The sequence below is a fragment of the Phalangium opilio genome, unplaced genomic scaffold (assembly GCF_054372755.1).
Source record: "Phalangium opilio isolate 3A_F unplaced genomic scaffold, DU_Popi_V2 ptg000031l_1, whole genome shotgun sequence".
In the NCBI taxonomy this organism is placed as follows: Eukaryota; Metazoa; Arthropoda; class Arachnida; order Opiliones; family Phalangiidae; genus Phalangium; species Phalangium opilio.
In genome coordinates this window covers 11,215,522-11,225,083 of record NW_028324158.1, presented here as the reverse complement: position 1 = coordinate 11,225,083, position 9,562 = coordinate 11,215,522, and the positions used below count along the sequence as shown (strand labels likewise).

At 35.9% G+C, this 9,562-nt stretch overlaps 1 protein-coding gene across 1 annotated transcript in view; it reads left to right on the top strand.

Moving 5' to 3' along the window:
• The first annotated feature begins 2,226 nt into the window (after positions 1 to 2,226).
• Positions 2,227 to 9,562, top strand: part of Gmd (GDP-mannose 4,6 dehydratase) — a 202,612-nt gene continuing 195,276 nt past the window's right edge. Inside the window, exon 1 of the mRNA XM_089870176.1 lies at positions 2,227 to 2,361. The gene's annotated coding sequence lies outside the window, so the exon portion shown is untranslated. The remainder of the gene's footprint in view (positions 2,362 to 9,562) is intronic.

The window sequence follows — 9,562 nt, the reverse complement described above, 5'->3', positions numbered from 1 at the left end:
CATCTCAACCTGACTCGATTCTCTTAGCAGTACTAATATATTTTCTCTTCACGTGAATTCCCTCCCTACCTCTTCTCCCGAAAGGTTCTCAACTAACTCACCCCCCCCTTCTCTCACCTCGCTAGGGTTGAAAGGTAACAGCTGCTAATGCATATATTTTAACTTTCTACTCCTGCGTTATACACTCATGGCATGCAATTTTATTTATATTTCTCTGAAAGCCTTTTTTAAATTTTTTTTCAATTTGAAACCTTGAGAGACTTAGCTTTATACTTCGAGTTATTGACTCCTGTTGCTTGATACTTTGAATTTTTGTTTTATTAGTAATAGTAAATACTTATTTTTGATATTATCAAAAGTAGATATTATTAAAGTAAATATTTGATTGTCTTGATCTAAACGTACGTATCTACAGTTAGACCAAGAAACCCATATAAGGATAATATTTAACTGCACCATTTCAATGTAATTTAACGGGAAAGACACGTGCCTTCCATCTCGCTTTTTGGAGCATGCGCTATGCTCTTTTTGTATCATGAGAGTGCGCAGAGATGTCTATGTATCAACCACCTTGTATGTCCCGATTCTGAAGGTTGCCTAACCCCCATTTTTTCGTCGAAAAGGTCTATACTACCCTTGTATGTCCCGATACTGAAGATTTACTTTTACATCGAAAAGGTGTATACTATTACAGTTCCCTCAACGTTGCAATATACAAAAGCTCTTGGAAACCATGTATTTGGTTATTTATACATTCCCAATTATTATATTAATTCTTGGTTAGACAAGTACGTTATAGTTTCAAACCATGTAACAGCCATACAAATATTCTCCCATTTATCCATCATTTCAAACAGAAGAGTGCAGCTAGCGAGCACACCCCACATTTTGCAAATTACCCCTTTTCATACCAAAAACACCCCCATCGGACAGCGCTAAAAATAATGAAACACTTGGTACTGCGCACCTCACCTCCTTCCTCATACATTTAACTAATAACTCGCAAACCCTATATCCGTGGTTGAATAATATTCCTCAGTCAGCGGTGCGAAATTTTCTCCCTATAACTCGAATACATTCTTTTTTGTTGCTCGGACCCTTTTTGATTTATCGAGTAAAAGATTGCCAAGCGCTAATTCATTTTCGTGCAGCGTTCTTTCTTTTTGCCGGGTTCTGTTCGGGATGTGCTGGAGTAATCGCCTCCTCCCCTACATTACACACGCCATTGCATGTACGCCTAGAGAAAAAGAGTTATGTAAATGCTCCAGTGCAGAATTTTGTCGGGGTAGTGTATCTTTGGTGGTTTGCTGGGGCCGCCGCCACTTTGACGCAAAACATACCCAAATTAACAGCTACTCCATACAGCAGCATTGCATGGGGAGGGAAATTTGCTCTGTATTGTGTTTAATGAAATGTAGCTAATATTAACGAATGAATTAGGCTTTTGTCAATACAATACTTGTTTAATTGAAAGTTTATCGTTGAAAATGTGTCTTAGTTTTCAGTTTAAACATCTGTACTGAAAATGTTGGGTTTTCGGCTTCAAAAACTTCGAGTTATGAACTTTTGTTGAGTCGAACGAGATTCCGTTATATTCTGTCTACGTTGCTTCTAATTTAATGGATAAATTTAAGGATTGGCAAACATATATAGGGGGATATAAAAAGAGTTGTTAATGATTCCAAAATTCGTTTTTGGCAATCGTACCTATTCGAGGTAGTGCAGGCATATTCTAAACCCATAACACATTTCTTTTTCTAATTTGGTCGTCATAATTTTCTTCTGGAAATTATTCGAAACGCGTTTATCTTTGCGGTATACTTCGTCCTACAAATTATTGGCGGCCAAATGCAATGTCTTAACGCGGGTATATCTTTATTTTTTTGCGAATTTTTTCAAATTCAAGATATTTGGGAATTTTGCCGCAATTTACTTTGGGTAATTTGGAGAACTTGAAATTGGGAATTGGAATTTAATTTATGGGTGAATTAAGAGCTTGTGAACTTGACGCATAGGGAGTTTGAAGGAATTTAAGTTGTCCTTCTAATTATACCATGGTTTAATTCGACAAAAATATGTATTTTTTGAGGGGAAGGTGTTTTATTTTTAATTTGAGTAATATGAAATGCGATTAACTTGAGTAAATACGAGTAATATTGAAAGATAAAAATGTATTTGCAATCATGGACTTACATCAGGTTTTATATTTATTTCGTTTCAGAATTAACGGTTAAAAATATATGTATAAATCAAAAGTTTCCTTTCGCCTTGAAGCGCTACCTAAAACAATTTTTTGGAGTGAAATACCCCTCGGCTGTAATATAACCAACAATTCATTAGAACACAGGGCAAACCAAATGGGTAAGTTCTATTTTTAATTTAATATTAATTCACCTAACCAATTATCCAACTGGTGCAATTTTCCTTATGTTCAAATTAAAATGAACTGAAGCAAATCTCCTAGCTATAATGGCACCCCTTTTACACCGTTAAAATTGATAAAAACTAATTATTTTTGTAACGTTACGTGTATACGTTTAAGTAAATGATAAATTAACCATACTTAGAACAAGAACAGCACCCCGTTGAACACATGTTTTATGACGGTTTTCTTATATAAAAGAACATAGTGTTGTCCCAAAACCAAACCCCGCGCAACTTTTGCAAAAAAAAAAGAATACGAAATAATATTTGATTGAAATACCATCAATGCTAAATGATCTTTGCACGTAATGAGAGGCCCAATGGTAGACTATAGAAAGAGACCACCTGCGCGCGGTTGCAATTGAAAATTGTTGTGGAATCGGCAGAACCCATGATCAGTTGAGAGGAAAAGAATTATTCGGTAGCAGCTATAAAACCGAAATACGTTGTTACAACGTAATTCCATTGCATCGATGTAATTAGTTTAGACACGTGTTTTTATAGACCCCCAATCTTTTCTCTGTTTAATCCGTGGGTGGTTTCAGGGAGGCTGCTTTCCGGGGGGACAAGTGATGTAATGATGTAAAAAGAGGGTGAATATCAAGCTCTTATCAAGCTCGTTTCATCTCAATTCATTCTCTCGTTTAATGACGAAGTTATTTACGTCTATATGTATTATAGGCTTCTGGGAAACTTTTAATTAAGTTTGTCTAAATGTCTATTGTGTTTTTGCTGTTTGAAAGGATGCGCTACCTGGATCGCGGTATTATTATGATAGTGTTAAGGGATTAATAAGCCTTGTCATTTCGAACGGTTTTTTGATGGATTATGGAGTTGTAATTAAGGTTTTAATTATTAGATTGTGAGAGGTGATAGCATGCAGTGTTGTTTGATAATGGTGGTTTTGTTGTTATTATGGGTGGAGTGTTTCAACTTGAATTAGATGATTAGGGCAATGGTTTGAACTTGAATTAGAAGATAGGGCCATGTTTTGAACTTGAATTTGAAGATTAGGGCAGTGGTTTGAACTTGAATTAGAAGATATTACAATGTTTTGAACTTGACTTAGTAGATAGGACAATAATTTAAACATGAATGTTTTGGAAAATATTTCAAACTCAATTTTAGCTCAATCGTAGTATTTTGACAAATTTATCTTTGGATAAATCGCGCAGAGAAGCCCACCTACTCCAAAACTAAGGGGTAAAAAAATGCACAGTAATGTACGGAGCCCCTGTAGAAATGTTTCACCCACTAAGCACCAGTACGGGGAAGTCGAACCTGAAAGCCAAAGGGGCAAAATCGCTTTATTTTGAAAATAAAATAGCCTAAAATTATAACACGAACAAAAACATTTAAAGCCTTTACACTTTAATTTTAGTCTATTTAATCTCTGCTCTAAATCTCCAGCGAATTACAGACAGGCAAAAAATACAGGGTAATTAATTAACTGGAGGCTAAAGTCATTAAGGAAAAACCAAAGTTCAGAACTCCATGGACCTTAATTTTTTCTTATAAAAAAAAATCAAAAATTTCCCTGCAGCCTTAGAGTCTAGATTATTTTAAAATGTCAACCATAATCGATTACATTAAAGGGTAAAGAAAGAATAAAAAAATGCAACATTTCGTTGAATAGACTTTTCATATGTTTAACTTGTAAGCGGTTGACCGCCCCTGAGAAATCCCCTAATGTTAATAACGGCAGTCATTCATAACTCTGTTGAATTAAAGAAAAAAATTCCAACTGGATTTTACACCAGAATTTTATATTAAACTAATGGGGAAAATACGTTATATAGTGCGAGCTAAATCTATAGTATAATTTCATCCTAAAATTTTAATTCAAGTTCATCCCATTTGTAAGTTCAATTAGATAATGGCTTAACGCGAGTATGAAGTCGTAATTATGGCATTGCACACTGGCGTTGATAAAATGAATAGTATAGGAAGTTTCTTATAGTTTCTTTTAATATGAAAGAATTTTCCCGCGTATAAAAGCGTTACATAAACTCGCTGGGAGGTCTGCAGGCCACTTTTTGAAATATAATTTTTCGCGGTGCCAAATATTTCTTTTTGGGATTAAATGTATATACGACTTTACTTGTCCTTAAAGCCTAAAGGTAACAAACCCTCGTGTCTTGAAGAGTTTTTCGTCAGGTAATAGTCGGTATAGTTAAATCGTACTATAAAAGATTTCTTTGGAAGGGGGGAGCTCGTTGGTAGCAGCTCGCGAGTTGTAGCAATAGCCACGCACGTTAACAAGCGTGACTGATTGCGACGTCCTCAGTGACAATGAGAAAAGGCGCCAAAACTACCTACTAATAATTCTCTTTCCGCTTCTGAATTGCTATTATATAAGCAGCATTCTAGCTTTTCTACGCCGACCATGTTCCTTCCTTTTTTTCGTACTATCATAAGGTATGCTACTGTAAATAAGTTTGGGTCCATATGATAGTTGCTACGGTCCTGCGTGTATATTTCTCGTAATGGAGCGGCTCCTGGTGACGAATTTGGCCTAAACAGCGCCATAAAAGGCAATTGCATTAATTCCAGAAGAGGCCGAGACACCTTAGTGGCGGAACCACCTTCTTGGGTTTTTTCCTTGATGCTAAGAAGCATCGCTAGAGGCAGTGCGAGTCGGCTTGCTCCGTCTGGTGAGGACGGTCTCCCGCCTGTGTGTTGGTTTCTGTGCAACTAATTAATGGTTCTTCAACCCGACTCGATCAAGGAATGAAAATAACAGTAGGCCATACTGCAATTTTTTCCCAGTTTTGAACGGGAGATGGCGTGGTAATAGTTTATTTTTTCGTCTATACTATGCCCTATGGAAGACCCACACTTAGGGAAAGTATTATTGGGTTCTAGTCTCTAGTTAATACCGTTGGGGGAATGGAATATAGTAGACCCTGGCCTTCTCTGACAGCAATATCCCCTATTTCCGACTGTCCGGACAGATGAGCGCTTAACTCTTGATGGATGGATATCTAGATACCCTTAGGGGTAACTTTTAGTATATACCAGCTTCCTCTCGGTTTCTATTCAATTCGGTTATAAGGGTACTTTTAAATACATTTTGGGGTTTTGTTAAACACGAGCTAAAAACGCGATGGGAATGTTACCAAACTACCCTCGTTAATATACAAGGGCATATTCTCATATAGTTGGAAAAAGCTCTTATATTTAGGGTTATTCCACCCATTAATTTATTGTCAAGGAAATGCTACTGTTCTTTCTTTGCTATGAAGTTTTTCCCTAGCTTTCTGCCTACTTTAGACAGTAGGCCAGTTGGTCTACAATTCCTGAAACTTTGGAGAAAGACTAGTTCGATGCTCTTCACGTTACAAACGATTTGTACTTGAAATATCGCGCGCTTTTTTTTTTATCAAAAGTTGCGTTTGTGACGACGTTTTTGCTGGGACAGTATATTGTTTACATTTGACCTCGACCCCGTTGATAGCCATTTAACTCGTTTCAAAACTTTATGGACAGGTACGAATGCGAGCTTCGGTTTCGCATGGTTTAGTTTCTATAAACAGAATTAAATTTTATAACTATAATCGTAAAAAGAAAAAGGTGGTGTAATATGTAGGCTTTAAAAAGACCATATTTGTTTCGGACCATTTCCGGTGGATGAAATGGTCCTGAATTGTACGTGTCAGTTGTACATGATAAGGCGGGTAAATATCCATTATCCTTCAACTATACTTAACCAACCGGAAGCCTCTTGTTAGACAAACTAAAAGTAAACCAAAACGGAAATAATTTCAAGTTCTAAAAAAAATTATTTTTATTATTTTTTCATTTCTTCTTAAAAAGAATACCGACAGTGTCGCGTTTGATTTAATACATGTAATACGTAGAAAGGTAAAGGGGGAATCAACTTACAAATGGTCTTTCTTACCTTACCTCAATATCTACTTCATTAACTTTAATGTTTTGAACAGACAAGAGGGGGCCATTATTCTTGGCGAAGTTGTTTTGGTCAATGGTTCTGTAAGTGTTGGGGCGATAGTTTTGTAATTGATTCGACTGTTTCAAGGGGTGAGGTGATGTGAGGTGAAACGTATTCCCCCAATTTTAGCTGCCCTGTAATTTGGGGACCCCGCTCTCGCTATACATGCCATGCCATGCCTTGGATGCGCGCCTGTGTAAGGTATACCGATCTACTTGTAATGGGGGCCCATGCAGCGTTTGGTCATTTCCACACCCCGATGGTTATCATGGTTTTAAGGATGGGGGGAAAACCCCGATGCCTCATTTGTCAAGGGTATAGATAGACCTGAAGTAGCCATTATACCTTTTTATATATATTACTTTAACTGCCCTATCCTTATAAACATTGTCATTTCGTTAATTTGGGCCACCCAAGTCGGCGCCTTTGAGTTTTGGTTGCAAGTGGGGTTTTTTTGGGGAAAATTGGCAGATGGTGTAGTTCATGAACTAAGTTACAATTTTGCAGAGAAATGAAAATAATTATGAGAAAAATTGGTTTGGAGCTAAAGAATTTTGGTAAATACCAAGGGAATTTTAATTAATTTCAGTCTTAATTATCTTAAACTAGAAAAATTATGGGAAAATAGGGGAAAATTAAGATAAAGAAAATAGAAGTAATTTTTTTAGGTGAGTTAATATGATTTCTGATGTGAATATTCAGTTTATTTCTCCTCGTTTCTTTATTTTTATCTGACATGTAGTTTTTTTGATTGAAAGAATAATGTCGGGGTTGACTGATTCTTGTTGCGTCATTTTGGCGCGTATACTTCTTTGTATATTATATAGTATCATGCCAAAGAGCTTTTCCAAACTTCTCTAGGAAAATATTGCGCTAAAGGTTATATAAAAATTGTATAATAAAAAGTCAGGCTAGCATAAAAAGAACAAACCCATGAGTTAGATCTCGAATGTAGAAAGAGAGGAGAGAGAGTATATAATACTAAATTTGATTGACAAGGCGTATCTTTTTTATAAAGGCTCGCGTTTGCTCGCGGATCAAAAAGCGTATGGAATTTTATTTGGCGCCCTATTCTAAATACTTTGGCGCCCTTTTTTGCCTTTTTTCCCGCCATTTATGTAGCTCGAGCGGCGGGAGTCAACTACTCTTAAACCTTTTTGTGTTTTGCCCATTTTTTTTTGCTGGGCCGGGTGTCATATCGAGGATTGGCTAATACACCCTTGACACGCGCTGCATTGAAGTCTCGCGCATGCTCATTCGTTTGAATAGGCCGAATAAAAAACTAAACATTAAGCCACATTTATTTAAAATAAGTCAGAAGTAAAGTTTTTTCAACTGGAAAAAATCTGGGCCCGTCAAATTTATAACGAGAAATATTTTGATACCACCCCCGTTCGTTTCGTTCCGTTTGAGAATTTCTTTAAAGTGAAGATGAACTGTGGTTTTTTCGGGGTTTTTTAATACAGAGCTATCTCAGAAGCCTTAATGTGACGCCCCCTAGAATCTAAGCCCACTGCGAAAGCCAAGCCCTTGACGTAGGCACTGACGCCACAAATAGCTCTATTGGTTAGCCCTTAAATTGAAAACATTTTTCTGATCGTCTCTCCGTAGAAAAATTATTAAGAAAACGAATTGGGTGAAATTTTACGTTAGGTTTTTATTAAAAATTATTTGATTGATAGTAAGTTTCAAACTTTAGAAACGATTTGTGTCATCTTCCCTTTAAGAAGTAAAATTCAAATAAAAAAAAGGCGAGAAAAATATTCTTAAAATCTCTCTCGTGTCAAATCAGCGAAGTATTATATATTATTTGATTTGATTTGAAAAATATACTTATATTCGCTTAATTTTTTCTCCTAAAACCATTTTGAAATCGCGTACCATACCTATGTCTACGTTTGATTCGTTTTGACATGGTGAAACTGGGCGAATGAAATTTAATATTCTTTGCCATTCTCCGAATTGAGAAAATGAATTAACGTTTCTTACATTGTTAATAACGCCTAGAGGAATGAATGCCTGCCTATCTTATACATTTTATTTTATGCAAATGAAAATAATGACTTCATTAGAAGTTCTTTATTCAAACAATCGAATCAACTGTACAAATTACTGTACTTAAGTATACCCCCCTTAAGGGGTTAAGTGCCTCGGGTCAAATATGATATAAAATTTGTTTAATATTTTTATTATCGTTTGTCTATATATATGCTATAGCTCGAAACAGATCCGGTCCGGTCTAGTCTGGGTTTAAATTTGAATGAGTTGGGTAGGCATATAGGCTTAGCTTAGAAACCATTTTTATGCAAATTAAGTGTAAATAAAATATAGCTTTTAACGCGCGTATAGTGTAGTATAATTGGTACAATAGAATTGAATGCTGGGCGTATTTGTCTCGATTTGACCTCTTGTTTTTTTTTTCCATATGCCGTATTTTATAGCTCGGACCGTTTTGTTCATTTTAATAATTCTTTTCTATATGTGATTACTGGGGCGGGTTCCACCATTTCGGTGTTAGGAGCGTTGAGTGCCATTCTATGTTATTTTTTTATAAATAGATAGATTTGGGAGATTGTGTATCGCTTATTTGTTTTCTGTTTAATATTTAAAACATATTCAATCTATAATTCGTTCATACGTTCAGTGAAAATAGCAAGAAAGTATGCATGGCACCCTGCCAATGGTAATTTAAGTGCAGAATGCGCATTTTATACCTACTTTTTCCTATATGTTAGCTATGAATCGTTGAAAATGTAATAGACGATTTTTATGCAAATAGGCTAAGCTGTATTCAGGGTTTCCCATAAGTACAATTGGTATATGGGATTTTGAGTTGAAAATATTACTTTGTTATTTTTTTTTGCCATAAGGGTCACCCTAAACAAATTATTGATTGGAGTGATTTACGGATGTCCCCTTAAATTTATGTTGGAAATTGAATAGTCAATTATTGCTAATATAATTAAGGAGTCATCCCTAAAACATCCCATTCGTAACTGGTAAACTGTGTCCCTTCTGGGACAAAATTTCATGGAACATTTTTGACTCGAAATTTCCCATAGTACCAACTGTACTTCCACCACCCTGTATATCAACCATCAAAATAAACTTAACTTTATGTCGTCTGCTAAAAGCTCAGTTTTAAAACTCCGCCAATGGAGACTGGAATCAGACACGCAGAGTGTT